This window comes from Chaetodon auriga, chromosome 21 (genome assembly GCF_051107435.1).
Source record: "Chaetodon auriga isolate fChaAug3 chromosome 21, fChaAug3.hap1, whole genome shotgun sequence".
NCBI classification, from domain to species: Eukaryota; Metazoa; Chordata; class Actinopteri; order Chaetodontiformes; family Chaetodontidae; genus Chaetodon; species Chaetodon auriga.
In genome coordinates this window covers 18,957,333-18,983,736 of record NC_135094.1, presented here as the reverse complement: position 1 = coordinate 18,983,736, position 26,404 = coordinate 18,957,333, and positions in this window count along the sequence as shown.

The following is a 26,404-nucleotide window of genomic DNA, read 5'->3' as shown; positions in this document are numbered from 1 at the left end:
TGAGTGTCATGCTCTAATTTGATCCTTTTAAAGAATTGTGACATTAGGCATTTACCTCATGTTTTTCATGGCAGCATTTATGGAGTCTTCATAGAGTGTTGTACACGTATTTTTTAGATATGTGCTTCCACTTTACTTAACCCTGTTGTTTTACTCATGCTCCATTATAATGGGCAGTATATGTCATATGTTGACAGTACCCAGGAGTATGATCCTTTGTTGAATGTTTTGCATATATATACACTATGCAGTATGTGTTAGGGTCAGGGTAAGGTAGGGTACGGGTCTACATGTATGGTGTATTGGTGCTGTACTGAAGAAGACGTTGAAGGCAAGAAGATATCAGGAATGCTGTGTTAAAAGGATTTTTAAATGAATTTACGAATCCTCAATCAACATCAATGAAGCTGCCTTCAGTGTGTGCCATTTTGACTTAGAGGTGTGCTTTTTTGACACAAATTGCAAGAATCAGGTGCTGATGTCTGTGGCCAATAAGTCACAACTTCAGCCTTGAATGTATCCCAGGTCTTTAGAGACCCAGTACCATATTACTCCCCGTCCCCGTTCATGACTTGTTTCCAATGATGCCCTGAAGTCCCTTCTATACCTCAAACTATTCCTTTTTAAAACAATTATATTGTATCAAAGTGGCAGAATAATTTCTATTTTTTTCCAATCTAATGTCATTTTTTTCTCGAGAAAGTTTATTGCATCTTTAAAGACCTACAGTTTTTATGGGTAATTCTGAAATTGAGTGTTTGAAGCAACTGATGATGATGATTATTACTTTTGTACAAAGTAATCATTCAGGCAATTTAGGACAGTGAGTTTGATCAGTGAAAAATTATTCCCCTATTATTGAAAATTAGAATTTGTTGCTTTGGCAAAACATTCCTTTATTAGGGTCTCAGTTTTATTAGCTGTGTTTCTGAGGAAAAAGTATCCTTTGCTGACCAGCATCAGCCCTGTTTATGCTGTGTATGTCTTTGCACGTGTGTGTGCACATACGCATGCATGAATGAATCAAACTATTTATGAAAGTCATCATGCAAACGACACACACATAATGAATGACTTGAATAAGCCGAAGATTTTCGGAAAATTTTGGCAGGAGAATGATGCAAATAATTGGACGACACATAAAACATGGGAGCAAAAACCGCACTACAAGGTAACCCTGAAGAGCTTCATTACCACCGAAGACGGGGAGAGAAGGCCGGTCTGTGAAAATAATTGAACCAAGCAAAAGTCAAGCTGTTGGAGCAAAAAAAAAATGAATTGCAAAATATGATTGCATTAGCTGCAGGGCAGAATATCAATTGCCTTGGACCATAATTTAATAAGTCACTAATTAAGTTACTGTCCAAGTTTTTGGAGCCTGCTTTGTCTGACTGACTCACCAGGGAGTTTGTCCCAGCCTCCACAGACTCTAAGTTGAGCTGTCTCCCTCACTCCCCTTCCTCCCCCTCATGATGACAGCAGCAGTAGCAGAGATAAGAGGACTATGGGAGTCAGACTGGACTAGTTGTCATTTCCCAGAGCAGCATGCTGCAGGGTAGGCCACATCAGATGACAGTTTACTCTGTGGTGGGACGCATCAAACCTAATGAGCCACAACCAGATGGAAACAGATCATTAATACTGAACTGATGTTTGAGTCTCGGGGGATAATAACTGGTGTGAGATACTATATGGCTGGTGATGGGTGCATGATGAAAACTACTTGTCTGAAGACTTGGGTCGTGTGTTTTTTTTTCTTCCATGAATCCAATAAACTGACAAAGATTATAAAGAAGCAGTTGCTCAGGGGTAGTAACAGAACAGGAGGAATGTTGTTATAATCCTCTCCTCACCGTGGTGTAATTTTGTGTCTAATTTCAGCTTATCTTTGCCTCCCGTGTAGTTTAAAAAATCCAGGACAGTAAGCAGGTTTGGGGATGATGAGGAGCACAGCCGGGTGTCCTAAATCTGCCTTTTTGTTTCAGTCACCAAGCAACACTCAGGAATGATCTCCCAAATTTCCTAATTAAATTCAGTTCATGGAATCATTGGAGTCAGTGGATTTGAACTTTGACCCTGTGGTATGTCCCGTTGTAACCATGGTCACTTTTACACAGTTCTTTAGAGGCAGACTAAAACTTGAAATGCGTGCTCCATGGTTCAATCATTTCTGATGCTGAATTAAGTAGAGGGTATTTTAGTATAAATGTTAATCTTGAAGAGAACTATTCCAGAGCTTTTCTATATGTTACTGTATACTTAACATACAGTACTTCATATTATTGCAAAAAGCACACAATACCTTTTATTTCGATTTTGATTTATTCAAGAGTTTTTAACCACTAGTAACAATTTGGAGAAATGTTTTTACATGTTACTGGCAGTAAATATATACAAGGATGCCTATTCAATTGCACAAGTATGTATGTAGGTGAAGGGAATTTCACAGAGTTCCATTGAGCCACGGGTGGCAGTAATGCTGCAAAATATGCAGCAGTGCACCCACAATGGCAAGAAGAAGACTGCCAGAAGGTACATATGGATGGAAACAATGCAGGTTACAAATTTCTCAGAACAATCAGCTTTGCAAATGTTTTCATGAAGAAGAAGAGTGGTCATCTCCCAGTCAGGACGTTGGTGGTTCGATCCCTGTCCACATGCCGAAGTATCCTTGGGCAAGATATTGAACCCCAAAACCATCCCTGATGCTGCCCCATCGGTGTGTGAATTCATATGTACGTCTGCATTCAACATGTGTGTTAGTGATCAAGGACAGACACAATAGACACTGAAATAAGTAAAGTTTCCTTGAGTCCCAACATCAAACCTCTCAAACAGTTTGTTTAGTCTTCCATGTTCTCATTTGCTCATTATGAGTTTGCATAGATTATTGCAACACACCTTAGTGGTGAGTAATGTATTGTGATAATGTCTGTCTTTCTAGAGAATATTGCACGTAATCCTTTGGGAAAATGGGACTTGCTTAAAGAAGAGCCCTGCTTATTTTTATTCATGCATGTACGTTACAGGTGCCTGCAGCAGGTGTGTATAATGATGGAGAGAGCAGCACAGACACAAGTGTTATGCTTCTAGTGGTTTGTCTAGTGGCACAGCACATTCTGACTCCAGTGCAGAGTGATGAACACTGCCAGAGCTACTGATTTTTCATATTCCAGCCTTTAAGGCCTCCATCCATCGATCCATTTTCTATCTTGTTGAGAGTTGTGTCCTTGCATGCAGCAAACCTGTCACCACCTTACCACCGGGCCTTCAAAACTTACTTAAAGACAGATTCAGCAAAGGAGTGATATAATTTCACATACATAAATGGCAAGATTCTCCAGAGCCTGCTCCCTAGGAAAACTGCCCCTGCATTCTGCCACCAGCTTCCTTTTTGCTGAATTTCACTGAATCACTTTCTGTGCTTGACAATGATCCTCTTGGGCCAAAACAAAAAGGTAATCAAAAGTGTCATCCCCTACCACTCTGAATTAATTTAAGGTTTTGCACAGTTGCTTGTGGCGATTCTGCTCCTCCCACACAAGGGCATCAGTTTCCCCACGGGAGAGGCTTTAGTGGCAGGCCTAGTCTGGACTGTTCACCAACACAAAGTTACCGTGACACAGAGCACACTGCTTTAACAGGAAAAGGAAGGAGGTGATATAATGGGTCATGACCAAGTGCCCAAGTCCTATGGCTTACAGCTGAGTTGGTGTGGAGGAGGTAGTGTTATTAATGGTTGCTAGATGTTGGCTCCAAAAGCGTCAGAGTTTTTTTTGTTTTTTTTTTACATTACCACTATACCTAAGCATAACAGAGTAGTATGTGTCATGAGAAGTGTGTCCCCATGCATCGTTTTTCATATTCAAGAATTTCAAAGCATTTTTCTCCAGTTCATGTCAGATATTTTTCTGACAGATACATTGAATGCTGGCTTGTTCATGGTCATCCCATATCTACAGCAATGTGGAGTACTTACTGAGGAACAAATAAGGAATAAACTGAAAATAAATTAATTATTAATGCTAAATAACTCCAAATGGAGGACTATAGTAGATAAAGATAAGTTACTACAAAATAGCCTGGGACATACTATATTAACGAATCATTGGTAATGATTAATACATAAATATCTGTGTATTGATAGACCATTTTCTTCATGAGTTACTCTGAACAAGCTGCTGAGCAGTACAAACTAGTAACCACCCGTTCCTACTAATCATTTAATGATTATTTACTTTTTTGTGCACCCTGCAGACAAAGTGGTACATTTATTAATTAATTAATGTTCTGGATCTGTTACTTAACAACCAGTCACAATCACTAGCATTTACAGGTTTAGGTGAGATTTCTTTCCATGCTGAAAAACCCGAATAACAATGACTAACATTAATAACATTTGGTAAGGAGTTGGACAGACCTCATGGTTGTGGGCTTGTCCGGCAAAGCAACCTGGTATCACAGCAAAGCGTATAATAGACCTGCCGGTCCAATGTGTCCGTGTCATGTATTGTCTTGCCTTGGCATAAAAAGTCAACACGTTCCCATTCCGCTGTCAGGTTGCAATAATAAATATGCAAATGTTAGACTTTCGAAATAAAGCTTGCTGTAACACATGTCAGGTGTTGGAATCCAAAATTTAAACCAAATGTCTTTAATACATGGCCTAAAAAGCTGTTTGCCTTTTCTCCCTTTTCTTTTTTTCTTTACTTTTTTTGGTTGGTTTATTTGTATAATTTGTATTTTTTTATTGCAGATTTCTATTGTGTTGTCACATTTAACTGCAGTTCACTGTTTTATGTTTCATGTTCATCTGAACGGAAACTCAGTCCCATTTTTTTCTTTGGCTCTGATGGTTGTTATCTCTGTTAGCTGTCCTAGCTCTGTTAGCTGTAGCTCCATTGGCTCTATTAGCTCCATTAGTTGTTAGCTCCATTTGCCAAACCCACTGCAGGACTCTACTGCCCACCAGCTGCTAACAGCTAACTAGCTCTCCTCCTGCCTTCAACATGGATTTGTGGTTCACAATGTAGCATTATCAGGGAAAAAAATAGTTGTGTCCTCTGTCCAGTGAGTTTAATGTGTCCTTAAGGATTTTTTTTGCATAATATATTTTGTGGGTCTCGTGCTGAGTAGCCAGCCAGTGATGATAACTGTTGTGATGGCCTGACAAAACATGCTTCACTGTAGTCAGTACATAGTTTAGTTTGTGTTGGTTGTAATTATACGGGCATTCATGTTGTTTTGTCCTTCCTTTGTGTTTCATAATAAAGGTCTCATTCTGAATCAGTGGATTCATGCATGAAAACTTTTACTTTCTTCATGGGGGCCAGTTTAATCCTCCCACAAAGTTGGAGGACACTTTTTGTGCCCTTGGAATTACACAAATTGACAGAAATGTGTAAATTCAGCTTTTTGCAGATTGTCAAATTAAGGTTTTCATGTTGTAAAGAAAAACTAGAACAGCATGATTCGACACTCTGGCTCAAATATTGGTGGTGGCAGTACTTCCAGTCACAGCAGGGATGCAAAACAAATCATATCCACTGGCAGTTGTCCTTGAATCCCAGTTTGGAAGCATTGCTGGTGCCCAGTCCTGCTCGTAAACACCATAATCTGTGGAAGCAAACAGTCTGCTGCTTAACATGCGCTGCACCGTTCCCTGATCTGGCAACCACACATGGACAATGTGAATGACCTCAGATCATAAAACAGGCATCCTCTGTAAGACAACGCCTTGAGACAACGCGTTATCACCTGGACTCTTGCCATCGAACAAGACCTTTTAATAGAGATTGGTTTATCTATTTATGAGGATTTATTGGAGGGAAAGATATTTCCATCAGGTTTGATAACAAGCCTTAAGGGAGGTGCAGGGGGCTGCTGTGTGTGTGTGTGTGTGTGTGTGTGTGTGTGTGTGTGTGTGTGTGTGTGTGTGTGTGTTCTTGTCACCCAAAGACTTAAATGTATGTGAGGGACTGTTTGCTTGAACGTGGAAAGCATCTTTTAGATGCAGCTTTCAAGGACATACACACAGGAGGCTCTGCAACTGCACTCCCAAACACCCATACAAATGAGAGCTACAGACATACACTCACTCATTTCTAACACTATTGTTGTGAGAAGCTTTAGTATGAGCTTAGATGTATTCCAAAAACCTAATTCTAACATTAAAACCCAGATCTTTACCCTTTATTCAACTGATGTCCTTGACCAAGCCTAAACCTGATTCCAGTTCCTGTTTTAAAGGGTTTGGTCACAGAATCTAAATCACATTTACCTGTAGTTGCATTTATATATACAGAGAGGTTTGGTTGTGGTTGGAAATCACTCTGTACCTGCCCCATACACATACTTGTGGGGTAGGGGAGTGGCAGCTGGGACTTGCCACTGTGCTAGGCAAGTGGTTCCTAACTGGTCCAGATTTCCCCATAGACATAAGGTCATGATCCACAAAAAGACAAACTAAACATGCACTCAATTATATTTCCATCGATTGATTTTGGCATTGACTATGCTACCATTTCAATTATATTTCAGAGAGGGAAAGCAAAAATAGACAAAGTGCATAAGTAATTCAAGTAATTCAGGCAGAACATACAAATTGGCTTGATTAAAAGAACATGGCTGCTGTGCTGAAAATAAAGGGAAGAAAATCATTTTCAAGCTATTTATTTAACTAGGACAATAGTTTTACATGAAACATACCATGTTAACTTGTAGTCAGTGACAGTGAAACCAATTTTAATGTGTAGTGTTTCATAGTTGGGTTTGGCTATGTTGTGGGGTGAGCTAGCTGCAGCTCTGTGGATGTAGCTTAAAATATCCGACTCTGCGTTTCCAGCCAGAAAGTCTTTAACTCACATCTTGCATCTGACGATGTGGTTGCACTGAGAGTTTGTTGAAATGATCTGGGCACCTGCTCAAGCCCGTGGGAACTGACCAATTAGAGCACACTTGGCTTTTCAGGAGGGAGGGCTTAAAGAGACAGGAGTTAAAATAGAGAGTTTCAGACAGCGGCTGAGTAGAGGTGCTGTATGAGCATGAGAAAAAAATGTGTTAATGTGTTTGAACATGAAATCATATACAACTGTTCAAGCAGACACCCTAATTAATAGTATGAATCTGAAAATGAGCATAATAGGGCCTCTTTAGCAGCTAAAACAGTTGCTTTGTGTGTTTATGTACTCTTTAATTTGTCCAGGCTTAAAGATATCCACATCTCTGAGTGCACCACAGTACAACTACAGCGAATGGAATTTTCTCTGTGGTGCTCATGGCTAAATTAATTTACTCCCTGGAGAAAAAATAATAATATAATATAAATTTGCCTTTGGGTCCCTAATGCATATTGTTTTACACATTTTCAATTAATCAGTACCAAAAGTACCAAAAACTAATACACAGTGAACCCGAATGAACCTGATGATCGTCTGTGGCCTCGGGAGTGGGGCCTTAGTCAGGTTGGTAATCTTGATTTGCTCCAAGCACTGAAAAATGTAATGCATTTGTATTTTAATAATTCAACCTTAATTTGTGTTTTTGGAATCATCCACACCACCACCAGGAACCGTTTTCATGAGACATGCACAGGAGGTCTCACACGCACAGCTTTACAGCAGTACAATACAAGTCAGCATCCACACATATACAAAGTGCCACCTGCTCGTCAGGAGTGATAACCATTCATGCACTTCCACATCAATGACACAGCCCAAGAATACTTCAGGGCCCAGGGACTGAACCACTGACCTTCTGATTAGTGGATGACCGCTCTACCTCCTGAGCCACAGCCGCCCCATAGCAGTATTCCACAACAGTGTGAAGACTGATTGCTGACGTTGAAAAATGATAATCAGCATTGTTCAGCAGAATTAAGCATATACCTACCTACCAGGCAGACTTGTGCTCTGTCTGACAATGTGATTTCTTTTTAATTGTGCCTAAGAGGAAAGCGAAGAAATGTCCTGCCTATCAGACAATAAAACTGTCTATTATATTCTTTAGCAAATCTGTTAACAAAAAAAAAAAAAAAAAAAAAAAAAAAAGTTGGTACTGTGAAGGGCACTGAAGTTAAAGTGGTAGAAAGAAAATGTTTTTGTAATCTCCCCTACATTTCATTTAGTGAGCTTTTGCCTGAACAACTTATGCATCAGCAAATTCTGCCACATACACTCAAGGACAGCAGATGGAAAAACTCCTGTTCAAATCTCCAAGCTTTTATATCTTGAGGGCTGAAATGAAAACCAATTAAATCAATGTATTTCCAAAATTAAAGTCTTGTTAAAAAAAATCTGACAGATTCTGAACATCATAATGAAAATGGAAAGCTTAAACACCTTGGCTGCAAAAATGAGCACACTGTGTGTATTTGAAGGTTTAACTAATCACATCCTAGAGCATGTCCAAAGCTAATTTGCTTTCAACATCACCTTAACTAAAGTGAAGTTCTTAAAATTAGACAAATTTAAACCAATGAAAGCATGGAAAAGGCTCTTTAATCCCATCCTTATGTAAATGTAAGTTAGTTTTTTCTTTTTCTTTTTTCTTTTTTAGAATTGTGCACATTCTAATCCTCAATACTCAAGCACAACCACTTTCATTTCCATGAAGAAACATCCTGAAAAAACTATTAACTGTCCTTTTAACAGCCCCATCCCAGGGGCCAGACAAAAGAAAAAAAAAAAAAAAAAAAAAGATTTTAAGAAAATTTAGTTCTGGTCACAGGTGGGAGGAAAATTAAAGATAATTTTCCAGATAAGATTTAGTAAAGGCAGAGATTTTCCCAATGTACAGGTCAGTATTAGCATAAATGCACCTTCTCAGATTCCACACTGTTGGGTGTAGTTACAGGATCAACAGACATTTGAAAGGTTCAGATCCAGATTCATTTTAATGCAGGACTCAGTGTCAGATTTGTACCATGGTGCATTAAAAGAAATCTTTGCTCTTTGCTGAAATAATTCCTCCGTCCAACTGACTGTGAAGCGAATCAAAACACGATAGCGAACTGCTGTTTAGAATGAGACGTCAGAACTACTCAACTGTCCCATTCAAACATGGCTACCAAAGGATGTTTGTGGTGTACTCAAGAACTTAAACACTTGCTTGAAATATGAGAGAAAACATACAATCGCAAATTGACATTACACACAAAAATTGTGAAATTTCTGGAATGATTAGAGAAAATTTACGTGTGTGAACAAAATAGAACAGAGCAATGCTGTGACAAACCAGAGAAAATGAGGCTGCAATGACAGAAGATTGTAATTGTAATTGTAAGATATGCAAGATATTGTGTGTGAGTCTGGCAGCTCAACTGATGAAAAGACATAGAACCAACAAGTGAGGCCAATGGCATTAAGTTGCAACCCATCATATTACCTCTGATAACACCATCAATCCAATTCATCTCCACCATTCAACCGAGAGAACATGGGAACAGTTAGTCCACCAATGAACCTGTCAATAAGCAGCAAATAGTACTCTTACCATCCATTGTAATCTCGGGACTGATATGTTATTGTGATAAAATGTGTTCAAAATGCATGCAAACTATAGCCGAGGGGATTGTCCAGTATCTTACTACATAAGTACCTCCTCTCTCCATTTTATTCATAATCCATGGTTTTATGAAGACATATCCACAAATGCTGTTCATGTGTGCTTCCTAGTGCCACAGCAGATTTGGAGACAATTAGCCATGAATCAATGTTGCTTTATCCAGCAGTAGCACATACAACTGTAACTGTCAGCGATCTCCAATATTCCCATTCAAAACACAGAAGAGTAGAAGTACTGATATGATGGAGTAACACTCAGCAGAGCTACATGGAATTTCAAATGCAGTGGTGGAATGCAATTTGCAAGTGTTATACTTACTTTGAGGTACTTGTAGTTTTCTTGAGTATTACCATTTTATGCAACTTTCTATTTGTACTCCATACATTTACTTACTATTGTGTTTTTTACTTCACATCTTTAGTTACCCTAAAGATAACAATTTTTCATACTTGTTCATACTTTTACTTAAGTAAGGTTTTGGATGCAGGACTTTCAGTTGAATGTTTGCAGTGTTGTATTGCGACTTTTTCTTCTGTAAAAATCTGAATACTCATTCCACTACTGGGCATATGAGAGGATAAATATCTGGAAAAAAAAAAAAAAAATGCAGTTCCATTTACCAGCCAATGATACAGAGGCTGGAGCTACTGCCAGTGAGCTCAGGCAACAGAAGGAAGAGGAAGGCAATGCCTGATCTGAGCAGCATGATGGGTGCCTTTATAAGACAGGAATAAGTATGATGAACTCATGAGAGCTGAGCAGCTGCGTCAAAAGCAAGAAAAAGGAGTCCTGATGCCCAGACGAAGTCATAAATGTCATGGTCCCAGCTGTGTCTCCTCTTCATTCCTAAGATTTCTGCTGTTTATCCCCCCCTTGTTTTTCTTCTTGGTCCCCTGTTAGTTCTCTCTCTGTATCTGTGTGCATTTTTCTGGGTATGGTACCTCATTTCCCTCCAACTGCCAACGAACCTGCAGACCTGCAACAAATCCACTCATGAAGCCTAAGAGTACTCTGGCTCTTAATTCCAGTCTTCCAGAACATGTCTGACCACATCTCACATGTCTGCCCAGTCCTGAAAAAGCTTTTGGAGAATAAGCTCTTCGTGAAGGCAGAGAAGCGTGAGTTCCATGGCAGTACCATTAGTTTCTAGGGTTACCTCCTTAAGGACGGACAGGTGAAGACAGATCCAGAAAGATCAGAGCAGTGGCAGAGTGGCCTAAACCTACTCCAATCCATTTCATCCTATGGCACCGTGTTTCCGTCCAGCTGCCAATCTACCTGCAGACCTTCGACCGATCCACATCAAGCACACTGTTTGTTAGATTGTTGAGTTTGCCATCAAAGCTGGATAGTCCCATTCCTCTTTAGTCCAGGGGATGAGGTGTCCATGATTTCCATTTCATTTCTTACTGTGGCTGGTCACAGTTTTCCACTTTGCCTCAGTCCATCTTAAATGACCAGAGAAGGTGGCTGAGCTTCTGGATCTGGTTTAAATACGGTTTCCTCTTTGCATGGTTGTTTCAACTTCATTTTGAATGCAGCGATGAAATGTGTTCACACACAAAAGTTTTTGGAAGTGGTCCTGAGTCCATGCAGTGATGCCCACTACAGGATTGTGTATGCAGTGTCAATTGCGTACAGAGATTTCTTCAGATCCTCTGAATGTTTTAATGACATTATGTACTGTACTCAACAAAATTCCCCAGTCTTATTTTGTATATTATTTTGCAATTTTATATTGCACAACTTGCCAGTGCAGTTTGTCACAGAGTGGTGAACCCCTCCCTCCTACTTCAGAAAGACTCAGCCTCTCTGGGGTACTTGTATACTCAGTCATATTACTAACGAGTTGCAAATTAACCTAATTAATTGTGAGATGTTGCTCACAACATCAGGTGTTTTATTTTAGCATTTCACAACTTTTCTAGTCACTTGTTGCCGCTGTCACGACTTCTCTGAAACATGTTGCTGGCATCTAAATGAGGATATCATTTTCAGAAAACAATGAAATTTCTCAGTTGTATTTGTGCTATTGTTGATTAAATATGGGGTTCAATGTTTTGCAAATCATCACATTCTGTTTCTATTTATGTTTTACACAGTGTTCCAACTTTTTTTGAAAACAGGGTTGTATATGGAGCCCATGCCTACATGAGGATTGCTCTTGAATATTGTCTCCAAGATATGAATAATACCAAGCATAGTGGGAGGGCTGACTCCATTGTATGGGCTTGGGATCTTGCGTTTGGTGTACTTTTCTGCACTAGAGTGACAGCACAAACAAATGGTGCATAGTTGATGAAGCAAGTGTACTCCTCTTCTTCCTCTTTGTGTTTGCTGGGTTACTGCAAACCAACTCGCTACATACCGCCACCTACTCTATGCCAAATTTCATCTCCTTTCAGTGATTCAGATGGAATCTTCACCTCCTTTCAGCGCTTTGATTCTCCAATAACGAAAAGAAGTGGCATTTGAACCACTTCTTTTAGTATTTATATCCATGGCAGTTGTGTTGAATTGCACAGGTATGTAAGGTAAGTGTTCAGTATTTTATGTCCACTCGATGTGTTATTTGTTTGAAATAGAGCAAATAATGTTCTTTGTGATCCATTTATAATACATAGTTAGAGAAGAGTACTTTTTGGTTTTTACCTTGATTTTGGTGATAACTAAAGTCAAATTTGCATGAGCAAAAGCATAATGTCATGGATTTCATCTCTGGCCTTGAGGTAATAAAAAAGATTTGAAATGCTGAAAGACTGTGTAGACTTTGGGTACCCATTCTTTAACAGCCTCAAGCTCTGCCGGCTCCATAATCCAGCGTGCGTGAAAGCTTTGGATCATCAATTTCCTCTCACTTTAGCTGGAAATGCGTTGATAAATAATTTAACCAAGAGAAAATGATGAATAATGTAAGAGTCCAAATATTATAACATTTATTATGGTGTCCAATAGAAGTTTGATGGTGGTGGGGGTGGAGGGGGGCTGGTGACATTAGCCATGCTCTGTGGCCTTTCCCACCTCCTCGGCTACATTTCATATGTATAGTAACTTGTCTCCTGCATCAGCTCACCCCCAGGCTCAGCATCTGCATTTTCTCAGCCAGTCTGCTCTGTAAAGTCAGTCTTTCCAACTCCATCATGGGGGTGTCTTTCCTCCAGCCGCCACAGCAAACAATAAACAGCCCCACCTCCCTTGTAACACTTTCCAATTAAATCTCTTCCATTTGTCGACTTGGAGATGCCACCTTTAAGTGAATTATGGTGGAAAATGGAGACAGATAAGAGGGGAGGGTTATGGGGAGGAAGCTTCTGTGTGCCTTCTGTGAACTTAAGACAATGTATCCTCTCAGCACTGAAAGAAGCAGAATTGATAGATGGATAGAGGGAGAAACAATGGAGCAGATAGACAGAGAGAGAGAGGAGAAAGAGAGGGAGAGTGATGCATGACCCCCAATTTCTCAAGGCTTTGTAATAAAAGGCTGCTGTGTGGTGTTCTCTGTCTCTGTCACATTAAAAGTAAATAAGACTAATAGCATGATGCTGAAAACTCCACAGGGTGAGACTGCCCCAAAGTGAAATGTGTGTGTATGTGTTGCAGGCGTGTGTATATTTTGCCTGTCACAAACACTGCCTGGTTATATGGTCGTACAATGCCTCCTACCCAAACAGTGCCGGCTCATTATGCATTCATGTGCTGGCAGGATTATGAACCACTCAAACGTCCTCCCTGGGATTGGCACTGAAGTCTGGGACATTTAGGATTTTTAACGGAATTGGCCAAACTGTGACGCAGTTCCATCAGCTTGGACTGGTGATGGTGAAAACTTTTCAAATTATGTTGTGACTATATCAGAAGTCTTCAACATTACTCTGAGGAAGGAAAATAACCCCCACTATACAGTAAACACCATTGGTTGTTTGTAGAATGGGATTTGGGGCACACCTTCGCCTACTTGCAAGATGCGTGGATGAGGGAAAACAGTCTTGACAGGTCAAACTCAAGCAGCATTTTTAGTATTAAGAGCATCTTGGTTGTTAACTGGACAATCACATAGTTGATGTTTTGACTCAAATCCCGCTTGCTCACCCACTCTTGGACCCTTGATCACATCACCCCCGTACTCTACAAGCTCCATTGGCTTCCCATCCCAAAAAGAACACATTTTAAAATCCTCCTCATGACCTACAAAGCCCTCAATAACCTTGCCCCACCCTACCTGACGGAGCTCCTCCACCGACACAATCCCACCTGCACACTCTGTCTGGAACTCACTTCCAAAAGCCATCAGAGACTCCTCCTTACTCTCCATTTTCAAAAAAATCACTTAAGACTCACCTATTCAGCATTGCTTTCCATCCCTGACAGTCTCATCTACTCATGTCATATTTATTCTTTTTCTCCTTATTTCATTATTTTTATTTATTTTTGTGCAGCATCTTTGAGTACCCTGAAAAGTGCTATATAAGCCATTATTATTATTATTATTATTATTATTATTATTATTATTATTATTATTATTATTATAGTTAATTCGAGTTTCCATATTTGTACCACAAATTCCTGTTAGAGTGTCCACATCTCTTTTTTGGAGCAGTGTACTGTGACAGAGAAGGGTTGTGTAAAATGGATGGCGCAGCAAGGCTAATACAGGTTGCTTTCTCCATTTTACACTCGTCAGGTCTCCATTTACTCAATGATTAGCACTGTTGCATTTGCCAGTGGTGCAATTTTTGTTTTTGATTTTATATAAGGTGGGATAGATAAGATAAGATAAAAACTTATCAATCCCACGTCGCAGAAATTAAGTTGTTACAGCCAGTGAAGTATAAAAAGATAGGCAAAAACAGTGGTATACAAAATAAAAATCAGCTATGTACACAGTGCTACATTAAATGATGCTGGAGTTAAACAGTCTGTCCGCTTTTGGAACAAAGTACCTGCAGTAGTGTTCTGTCTTACACAGTGGATGCAGCAGTCTGCTTAAGCCCCCCACCGTCTCATGCAGGGGGTGAGAGGGGTTTTCCATGATTGATGTCAGCTTGGCTAACATTTTTCTCTCACCCACCTCCTTGACATTGTCCAGAGGGCAATCCAGAGAAAACTCTGGGGTTGCTCCTGTCGAGTGAGGTGGGGGGAGGGGTATGTAGTTTCTGATATTGAGTGGAGGGGGGTTAAGTGGTGTGAGGAGGATGCTGCTGGTGTCAGGGATGCTGTGAGGGGGAAGGAGATGGAGTAGCAAAGTAACGCTGTCAGGTCTGGGTGGGTGGGGGAAGGAACAGGGGTGAGATGGTTCTGAGGCTTCTCCAAACCTCTCTATTGTTGTTCCTCCACAGGTGCTCTTCCAGCTTCCTCCTGTAGTTGTCTTTGCCCCTCCTTATCTCCATTTTCAGCTCCCTCTACACCCTCCTCAGCTCATTTTTGTCCCCTGATGTAAAAACCCTCTTCTTTTCATTCAGTAGGGCTTTTAGTTCTGGGGACATCCAGGGTTCGTTATTTGGGAAACACTGAAGATTCCTGGTAGACACAGTGTTTTCCACACAGAAGTTTATGTACTGCATGATGCAGGTTGTTAAACTGTCAATGTCCTCCCCGTGTGGACTACACAACACTTTCCAAACAGTGGTGTCAAAGCAGTGCCATACTGGACTCCTCCGACCATCTCCTCACATATCTTATGGTTGGCGGTTGTTTATTCACCAGAGTTATGTAAGCAGGGAGCAGATGAACCAGGTTGTGAGAGGGAGAGATGAAGAACTGTAAGCATTCTTTGTGTTTGCATACAGTAAGTCCAGTGTTCTATTGTCTCTGGTGTGGCATTTAACATACTGGTTGAAGATGGAGAGAGTGGAGGACAGGGAAGCGTGATTGAAGTCTCCAGAGATGAGGAGGAGGGCCAGGGGGTGCGATGTCATCCTGCTGCAGCATCAGAGGATGTAGACCATTATCGCGATGACGTGCTAGAAGTCCCTCAGGAGATAATATGGTGCTAACAGCTAGCACCTCTATGTCCCTTGTGCAGTGGTGTCTCCAGTGAATGTTGGGGCTTGTTTTCTGCTGTTTTCTGTGTTATTTTTGGGTAAAACTGTCAAAGTTAGTCTCGTCAATTGTCTAGTTAGTTTGCTGTCACTATGTGGATTGACCAGCAGAAAGCAGTTTGGATCATATTAATCATTTATGGATTACCACAAGAAATAGTTGGGTGCTACTACCAGAGTCTCAAGGCAAAAATGGACTCACCTAAACCTGGGAAGTTCTACTTCAACTCGGGTCTTCGATACCCTGCGGGATCAAGGTATCTCATATACTGCCACCAGAAATCCAATGGAGGAAAAGAGGGAAGCATCCATCATCATGTCCAATGTACGGTCTCAACAACAAAGTGGATTAATGTTGCTGCTGAGCTAGTGGCTAATACCATTAGCAACATGCAGGGGAAATATCCTGAGATCCGGTGCTTAACATGAGGGATTTTAAAAGTTGCAGACTCAACAACATCCTGCCTTCATTCCAACAATTTGTGGACATCCCGACAAGGAGGGGGACACATTGGACCTATGTTAAGGAAATATTACTGATGTGTACATCTCCCGTGCCCAGCCACTGGATTGGACTCACAACACAACTGCACTTTACAAGAAAGGCCAGAGCAGATTTTATCTGCTCAGGAGACTGAGGTCGTTTGGAGTGAGGGGGGCACTCCTGAAGACCTTTTATGACACTGCGGTGGCATCAGCCATCTTTTATGGAGTGGTCTGCTGAGGGAGCAGCATCTCAACAGCTGACAGGAAGAGACTTGACAAACTGATCAAGAAGGCCAGCTCTGTCCTGGGATGCCCCCTCGACTCAGTGGAGGTGGTAGGAGAGAGGAGGATGATAGCTAAGCTGTCATCCATGATCGAGAACAACTCCCACCCCCTGCAGGACACTTTAACAGCACTGGAGAGCTCCTTCAGACTTCACAACCAGCAGTGCTCCCAGTAGACCACACACTCACCAAGACTTTCAAACTGACTGCATTATAATACACATCAACTGTGTTCACCTATACTGTGAAAATATTTATCTTGGGTGAATTTCTACTTAAGGTGCAATATATCAATCTTTCAATCAGGTGCATTATTACTCCTATGTGCAACATCAATAATCCAGTCAGGAGTACTATCATCCAATGTGCAATATCAGTACCTGGCGAATCTCTAATTTCCAATGTGCAATACTGGTATTTCCTCTGTGCCATGGTGTAAACTTGAAAACACTATATATTGTTACCACTCCCATATTTTACATTTCCCCACACTAGGTTGCTAGTTTCTGTATTTGCCCTTGTTTAAATTGTTCATATTTTTCAATATTCCTTGTTTATATTGTTTATATTTCTTGTTTGCTATTAAATGTCTTTTTTTTACTGATGTCCTCTATTTTTTGCTATCCACTTTGTTGCTGTAACTAGGAGACTAATAAAGGAATATCTTATCTTATCTTATCTTATCTTAGCTTGCTTAGGTTTAGGCACCAAAAAGTACTTGGTTAGGTTTAGGGAAAGATCTTGGTTTGGCTTAAAACAAGCATGTTAGCTACGTAAGTTAAATTATGCATGTTACTTCATTTGCAAAAGAATCAACGTTGACCTTCAGTTTCATATGGGATGCAATCCCCAGTCTCCTGAATGAAAGTGCTGTGCTTGACCTGTCCAACCATCCCAACGTCCTTCATATGCAGGCTTGTCTCAGTCTTTATAGTAAGTCATTTGATATGTTGGGAGTGAGAATGAAAGAATGATGCTAAAGTGGTACCCAGGGCCATAAAAAGTGATGCCAATGGGTCCTGACCAAGGGTCCATATGTGACAAAATGAGAGCGAGAACAGTTTGGGTTGTACTTATTTTGACCTTGGTCTTTCCTTTGAGCTTCACTTTCTGATTTAGGCTGGACTGAGTGGCAGTGTAATCACTATGGTACATGAGAAAATGCTGTAGCTAATTGGACTCATGGGACTCAAGTAACTCGGCTGATTTGAAGGTGGGTTAAAATGAGTTGTTTGAATAGATGTTTTTTCTTTTATTCTTTCGTTTCCTTTGTTATTGGTATTTGAGTTCTTTGTTAGTGAGTTCAATCTTGAAGTTTTGTTGATTTTAATTAAGAAAAGTTTTGACAGTGGTAGTTTGCTGACTATGGGCAGGGGGGACATAACACCTCAGCTTAGCAATATTGTTCTTACAATTGGTCCTTTCTGGATGAAAATTTGCTTGCCAGTCCAGACATTACACCAGCCTTATACCAAAAATGGTGTGGTGCTGCTTACCAGCCATCATTGTCAGATAATGAAATATAACTCATATAACTCATCCTCTGGAGACTTCATCATAGTGCAGTGTGGAAAACAGTGTGATGTGTACATGAATGACAACCCACAGTTCCTGCTGCAGATTGTCTGCATTGTCCATAAACCCCTGAGCTGCTTGATGCATGTCTTACCTCTTGTCTGACTCAGCATCTAGAAAAGGTGCTGCTATACAGGAGTTTCTTTTTCTACCTTTTGCCAGTATGAAAAAGTGCCATTAAGTAATGTCCAGCTTTTAAACGTAGCCATTCTGTGGTCAATTCGTGAATTGACAGCACCTATTGGGCTACATCCCATCCAACCTTCCCAGCATGTCACATACTCTGTAGTGGCAAGAGCTTTTCATCTGGATTCAGGCAAGCCTGACAAGCTCTTTCACACAGTTTGTCTGTACTGTTTTGCTAATCTGATGGGATACAGGATGAGATATTTTCTGTTCTTGATGCACAAGCTGATGATTCAGTTTGGGGCACAACATCATGTTGTGTTTTGTAGCCAAAATTTAAGTGATTTAGAAGCCATCTCCATCTAACACAAGGGGTGTGCTGGTTGTATTTAAAAGCACCTTCTCATGAAAGCTGAGGTGATGATAACCTGAGGCTCTTGGAGGTTATTACAAATAAGTCTGAGCCCCCTAAAAAGTGCTCTAAATGCTCTGATAACAACTGAGATGGCACAGAAGGACTCCATAAATGACACCTAGTTGACACATACCCGAAGATTAAAGTAATGCTGAAATCACTGCTATTTGGTGTATTAAAGGTAAACAGTAGAGCCCCAGAAGAGTTGATCTTGGGCTTCCTCAATGACATTCATAAGGATGATTCAAGTTTAAGAATGTCATTTCCCATGCTAATTCATGTCCATAGAAAGTGGTTCAGACAAAGTCTTGCACATGGGAATGTCCTGTTTATCTTCATGTTCTGTGCTCATATTGGCAGTTGACATGACACATAGATAAACTCGGATCTTTGACCTCTGGCAGAGTTTTATTCAGCACTCAATCCTGGTTGTCACGGTAATGGTCAACTCAACATTTCCCATGGCACTCTAATGTGGTGTGAATGTGTCTGTTTTCATACATATGTCAGACAGACTGTGTGCATACGCATGTGGCCATGGTTGTGAGTGTGTGTGTGTTTGATTGTGCATGTGTGTGTGTGTGTGTGTGTGTGTGTGTGTGTGTGTGTGTGTGAGAAAAGCTGGCACTAACGAGTTCCCTCCTGAGCAGTATGTTTTATTTAACAAACAGTCAGACCACAGTGCCGTTGACAACAACAGCCATAAACAACCATGGAGCAAAACTGCAAGGCTCAGCCGGAGCTACATTAGACGTGACTGGCACCACACAGATGTAAGGCAGAGATCTAATTTGCAGCAGCTTTGTCTGCAATATAGATACAGCATCCATTCTACCAGCAGCTCACTTCTACCTGCATGGATTAGAGTTAAACCTATCACAGTGAAGTTTCTTGTATAAATGGACCATATAAGGGAAAAATAGAATATTATTTTGGTGCAGCTGCACTGGCCATCTGGGGTAGCAGTGGAGTTTTCTCTGGAGACCAGTCAAACTGCAAGCAGTGAATCCAGAGACATCAATACTGAAGCCAGGCCTGTAGTTTGCTGCTTTCTCCTCAACTAACAGCAAGTGTTACTGATATTGCTGGAAGGCAGAGGTTAAGTGTTAGAGGGGCCAAAATTTTAAACTACATTTTTAAACTATTAAACAATAATAATAATAATAATAAAAAACTAAAAACAATAACAAACAAACAAAAAACCTTTTCTAAGTACATTGAGTTGTAGATTCTAGTTTAACATGCACAAATTCTTGGCCACAGATATTCTAAGGTAATTAGATGAGGGGTTCAATGGGACAGGAAATGTTAAAGGTCTGGTGAAGCTTTCAAGTGCAAATAACTTAATCACAGAAGAGGACTTAAGGACAGTTGGCAAGAGGACGACGACGGAAGATTAGAGCTTAAACGAGGCAGGTAGGAGTAATGATCCCCTCTCTATGAACTGACCCACCTTAGAGCTTGCTCGTGTTTGATGCATCGTCATTCCACTGTTCAGTGTAAGCTTACATTTGTATGCTGTTTGTAATGTACCATTTCTTTGTGAACGCCTGCTGCTGTGCCTGTTTTGTTTCTTATGCTCATTTGGGCTTACACAGTGAAAACTCTCGCAACTAGCAGTGTATCAACTCTTTGATGTTCTTTGAGTCTTAGTGGATTTAAAAGACTGACTCATTACTTGTGTAATCACTCAAGTCTTAGAAGTTTTTGTGACCAGTACAATGTATTGTCTTGCATTATACAGAGATGTTTCCATTGTTAAGCCTGCAATAGAAACATTGCAAAAGCACCCCAAATCGCTGCAACCATACAGTTGAATCAACACCCCTCTAAAGTACTGTAGTTTCAACAATGACTGATTGTAATCCTCATGATGGTAGGATTCACTGAAGGACTGTCAAGTATTGGCCAAGAAAGCTAAGGCTAAATGAGGACAAAGCAGACAATCTTTTAGGAGGTCCCAAGGCTTTGAGCCAAAAGATTCACTCCCCTGAAAAACCCTGTGAGCGTGGCTCTTGATGCTGATCTTAACTTCTAGAAGTATATATCTAATATCTACTATCCATTTCCACATCCACAGTCAGACTCTGAAAAGCTGGTTCATGCATTTATTTCCAGTAGACTGCATTACTTTAATGCCCATTTTACTGGACTGACAGAGCAGCCCTTAAACGAAACTAAGGTGTTAAACTCCAGCTTAATGTTGCAACCAGAGTATTCTCTAAAATCAAAAGGTTTGAACATGTCACTCCTACCTTAATTTCTCTTCACTGGTTCCCAGTTAAACAAAGACGTGATTTTAAAATACGTCTTTTGCTTTTAAATCTATGAATGGCTTAGGTCCTTCTTACGTTACTGAGACAGTGTTATAGCAGCCAGCTATCTTAATTTCACTGTGCAACTGTTCTGCTTTGCAAATCAAACCCATCTGAATATTCCACCACAAAGGCCTGAGCCATCATCCAAATTTGGCAAATGTACCTGTGATTACTGAACTTGTTCTATTGTGAGATGAAATGATTTTGTTGTACAAACCTCTGCACTATACAGTGTTTCGAAGAATTAAGGAACAATTGGGCTCTGAATAGTTTGAAAGGAGAAGTACTATCTTAAAACCCCCTGAGGGATTTTGTTCTACCAAGATATTCAAAATCATGCCCTTTGCTGTACCAGTAAGTTAGGATAATGAGCTATTAACAATTCAATCCATTGCTTTTATTTCATACAGTAAGAGGTCAAGTGTTAATGATCACTTGTAAGTATATGCTTTGCTGTACCACCAAGATTTTATGACAAACAGTGCCAACATCAGAGACTTTTTATGACTATTCCTTGAATGTGGCACAGCATATTGGTCCTCAACATGTCTTCCACACCTTGATTTTCAAAGTAAAGAAAGGATGTAACTGGTGTCAGCCCTCTTTGTTTAAAAAATGTGACTGAAGAAAGCCACTGCGCTTTAGTAGAATTGCTCACACCACTCCCAAATGGTCCATTAGATAAGACTGATCACCTTTATTAAATTTCCTCAGGGACAGAGACAACAGAGAGGTGAGACAAGTAGGCGTCTGATTGGGAAAAATGTCCTCTACACTCAAGAGCAAGAACTGAGTTTTACTTGAAGTGCTGCATGACACTTCTCTACGGCTGAAGTCATTTATGACTGCATGCTCTTGTGCAATTTAATTTTATTGTTTTTTTGTTTTGTTTCTTTCACTTCCTGAAAGACTGTTTAAATGTATTTAGGTAGTTTCATATTTAAATAAATAAACACTAGGCCATTTTCTGTAGGAAAGGAGCCATCCGGCTTCTTCCTTCCCTTGCTCTTTTATCCAAGTCCAATTTTGGGAAATGGCCTACCTAGACATCAGGTGGACATATAATGGATAAATGACAAGACCTTTTCAGCAAAAGAAAATGTTCTCAAGTGCTTGCAGTGGTGCTTTATTATAGTATGTATTTTTTTTTTTTTTTTTTTTGCATTACTTCACTTGCAAATAAAGCTTTCCCTGTTCTCATGCTATTGTAACTATTACCAGTGTTTCCAGCAGAATGAGTTTGTCAAGATAAATGCTGTTGTAATTTGCTGTCAAAAGGTCAGCGAATATTTAGTCACAAGTTACAAAAAGACATACGAGACTACTCCAGTCATATCTCGCTATGTGGATAGTTTTCATTTTATTTGCTGTTATTGTGGGCATCTTATCTTTACCCGAACCAAAATGAAAGGGAAATATATGACATTTGGTATGTGTTGCTCGCTGCACTGAAAAATGAACCGAAAATGAAAATTCAACAGCAATGTGTTTTTCAATGCTATTCTGCACTTATTCAACAGACCCTTTGGGGCTTTCTCTCCTTTCCCCATCATCTTACTGCCCCACCCAGCCACACACCTGTTCTCAATTCCCTCATCTGCTTTGCAGTTGCCTGGACTTTCCAGCCCATTTCCCCACCTGCAACTATCATCAATCACACACTATAGGTGTGTCCCAATTCAGGGGCTGCATCCTTCGGAGGACCCAGCCTACGCGGTCTCTGGAGGCTGGGTCCTGCGGAGGATCCTCCGTCGGCCGCATCAACTATCGGTAAATGGGACGGTCTAGCCTTCGGAGCGTGTCCTGATTGCGTCACGACGTCATAACTTCTTCCCTCCTAACCCGGGAAAAACACACGTATGGGGTGCAGAGATGCGCCCGTACAGCTCCTATCGCTTGTAAGAGGCGCGAAATGTAGCCTATTATACAACTTACAAATTCACCTGATGTGAATATCTTCACAGCTTCGCGTCGGACGGCGCAACTGTTATATTAGACCTAATCAGTGGAGGGAAGTGACATGATTGCTTAACGTTATGTTACGTGATACAAAGTATCGTTTCAGAGGGCAAGTGCACCTCTTACCGCTTGTGTGTGTCCAGAGGATGATGCCAAATTTTGTTTCAAAGACTAAAAGTCCACAGATAGTTTCCTAAATCATTTTTATTGCAAGAAATATTATCCACGATTCACTCTGATCATTAAATGTGGTTAAAGGAAACTATAAAATCACTCATGTTGTCTCCTGTCTTGCCGTTGTGATAAATAAACTGTGAAATAACGTATGTTCTGAGTTTCTGTTGCCACGGTTACCAACTAGCGTTTGAGCCAGCGCAATAATTTAGAACAATCAGGCTATTTGACCGGAACTTTTTTATAGTTGTCCTACAACTCTTTTTAACGGACACCCTGCAGCCAATCACAATCGAGTATTCACCCAAAATAAGATATTAGTTGACATGCGAGCTTGTAACATTTGTAAATGAAGAGTTTTAATAAGGCTAACTGTTAACTGAACTCCTCATATCAACAGGTCGCCATTATTAAAAAAAAACAATCGGTGCGCAAAGCCTCTTGGGATATGGGAGGCCGTGAAGGATAGTAGCGACGCATCCTCCAAATACAGGGAAAAGGAGGACGCATTTGTCGGCTGCATTTGGAGGATCCTCCGAATTTGGACGAATTGGGACAGCCTTCGCGCAGCGTTATGACGTAAGCGGCCTTCAAATCCATCCTCCGAAGGATGCAGCCCCTGAATTGGGACACAGCTCTAGTACTGATCTACCTCCTCGGTCCTTTACCAGATTGCTAAATCAGTTTCATGTGTTTCTGTTACCTTGTTACCTGTTTCTGTGTCTGCCTGCTTGACTTCATTGATTAACCTTTTACCTGTTGTTGAATTCTGATTCTTGCCTCTTCCTTATTGAATTTGTTTTATGAGTGTTGGACTACTTCCGTTCATCATTTCCATAAACTTGCTTAACATTACTGAACTACTCCAGCCCTGTCCCTGAAGTCTGCATTTGGGTCCTAGCCCTTGTTTTTCTGTATGCTGCATGCACAAACTGTTGCAACAGCACCCAACACCACTTTATGTCAACGTGGCATTAGCCTCTCATCAGTTGAGCAGGTAGGCGGGGGAGTAGCAATGTCAGCAGTTTGGAGGTATTTTAGGATAAGTGATGATGACAAATGTAGAGCCAGCTGCAAACTATGCTCTGCTAAACTGTCAAGAGGAGGGGTAAAAGGTAACTCCTTTAACAAGCAGTTTGATGAAACTTTTGCTAATGCTAACAGAGGAAAACCACAATAATCAACTTTACAGCAAATACTGGAGAAGCAAGAGACAATGACAGCCCATGAACAGTAAAAATAATGAAAGCTCTTGTCAAGCGCATTGCTCTTGATGACCAGCCATTTAAGGTTGTAGATAATACTGGATTTTGTCGTCTTTTTGCCAAGGTATGTGATTTGCAGCCATCACCACACCATAGAAATAGTCCCTCATCGTGCAGAAGTGAGCTTTGGGAATATCTGAGTCCGAAAATGAGCACCACAACAATCTCACCACTCACCTGTGGACACTTCTGGAAGAGACTGTTCTGGCTCTGTATGAGCAGTTAACCTGGAAAGTGAATAGTTTCTGCATTGAATAATAGGGTTGGGCATTAAAACGGTATATACCATGTGACGGTTTGGCAGAATTTAGATAGATACTTTATTCATCCCCAAGGGAAATTCACAATATTTGGTAATATTGTTACCACCACAGGAGCTATCCTTTAAGCAGGGTTAGGGAACTTATTTCCGATTGTAGCAGGATGAGCGTTTTCTCTCATTTTCCCCTCGCTCTTTTGGTTTACATTATGGTTTCCGTTACGCGTTGAGGTGCGCCGGTATAAAAGCCGCAGTCCGCCCACCGTCTCTTCCTCTGCGCTTCCATCGTCACCTGTGTCACTTCCGGGTCAGAAGTTGTGTGGCCGACAGGTATGGCCGTACACTGCCTCACCAGGCTGGTCATTTTGTCTGGTAATTATGCTTAAGGCATTTGTGTTGTGTTGTAGGGCGACTTTCTGTGCGCTGCTCCATGCTCTCTCTGTGCGCTGGTATCGTCTGGCGGTGGTAAGTGTCATCTCTCTCTGTTGTGGTTGGTGCTACTAGGCGGCTAATGTTAATATGGTCACAGGTAAATGCCGGCGGCATGCTGGAGTCCTTTCGTCTGGCTTCGTCCCCCCCCGCCCCGTGAGTGTGTGAGTGTCTGTTGCTGCTAAAAAGGTGTGATTGTAATCACCTTACTGGACCGCTGCTGCTTTGTTTGCACTGCGTTTGCTGTGCGTAACGCACGCTGCTGCAGCTTGCCGTTACGGCGTCCTGCGGCCGTCAGAGGATTGGCCGCCGCTTCCTTTGTGCACGATTGTTCGGCCGCACGCCAGGGCCGGGCGAGATTCCTTTTTTTTTTTTTTTTTTTTAAACCAGGGACCTTTTTATCTTGAGTGAATGAATGAACGTATGTCTCCCATTTTATAATTGTTACATTGTTTTTGTAAATTAGATAATTGAGTTTTGTTTTGTTTATTTTTCTTTTTTTTTTTTTTTTTTTTTTTTTTTTTTTTGGTGATTCTGGACAGTTATTTGATACATGGTTTAACTCTGTGACCTGTCCATGACTGTTGGTTTTGTTAGGTTTTCTTTCTTTTTGTGTGTGCAACCCCATTAATTTGTTTTACTTCCTCCCTTTTCAGTTGCTGTAGGCCGGTGGTGGCGGTGCCGGTGATCTGGTGGTGGTACCCCCCTGTCTTGTCTTGCTGTGTCCCTGGGAGTGGGTTTTCTTCACTGAGAGTGCGTCTGCCACGTGTGCCCGGTGATTTGAGTTTGTTTCTTTCCTCCCCTGCACTAGCCATCATCCATCCACTTCGGCCTCATCCCTGATTAGGTTTGCCCAATTTTCTTTGTATGAATGAGTTTTAGTATTGTGTTTTTTTTTTTTTTTTTGGTTAGACAGTATGAATATCTAAAAAATTGTATTTTAAACTTTGAACCACGTCTCATGCCCTGAGTAACCACGAACCTGTGTGCCTTGTGTCTGACGAGTAATTCCCAGGGTGGCGTTGTTGAGCTGTTTAGTAATAGTTGCATATACCCTTTTTACCATCTTGTTGCCACACTATCAAGGTTCATTTCAGTTTTTATAACAACCAGAAATTGTTTGGGGGTAATCACTAGTAAATGGGCATCTCCTGGCACCCCATGCCAATGCCCATGACCATACTAAATTATGGAATACATATATCACACAAACCTCTGCAGTGGCAGGAACTGCTTCTCTTTCGTTAGGTGTCTGACATCAAATGGTAGTGACGACGATGATGATGCTACTTGCAGCTGGTTTTCCAAGTTTTGGTCAGACAGTCTTGGGCGAAACTGAGTCAAGAATCAATTTTGAAGAGAAATACTCACAGCAATAGGTTGTTGCTTTACAGGTCAATGACTTCACTTTGTAGTTTGTCAGACACATCAGCTGTTTCCACATTAAACAGCAAATATGTTCAGTTCCTCAACTTTGCTTTTCATATCCTGAAATCTCTCGCTAAAAGTCTG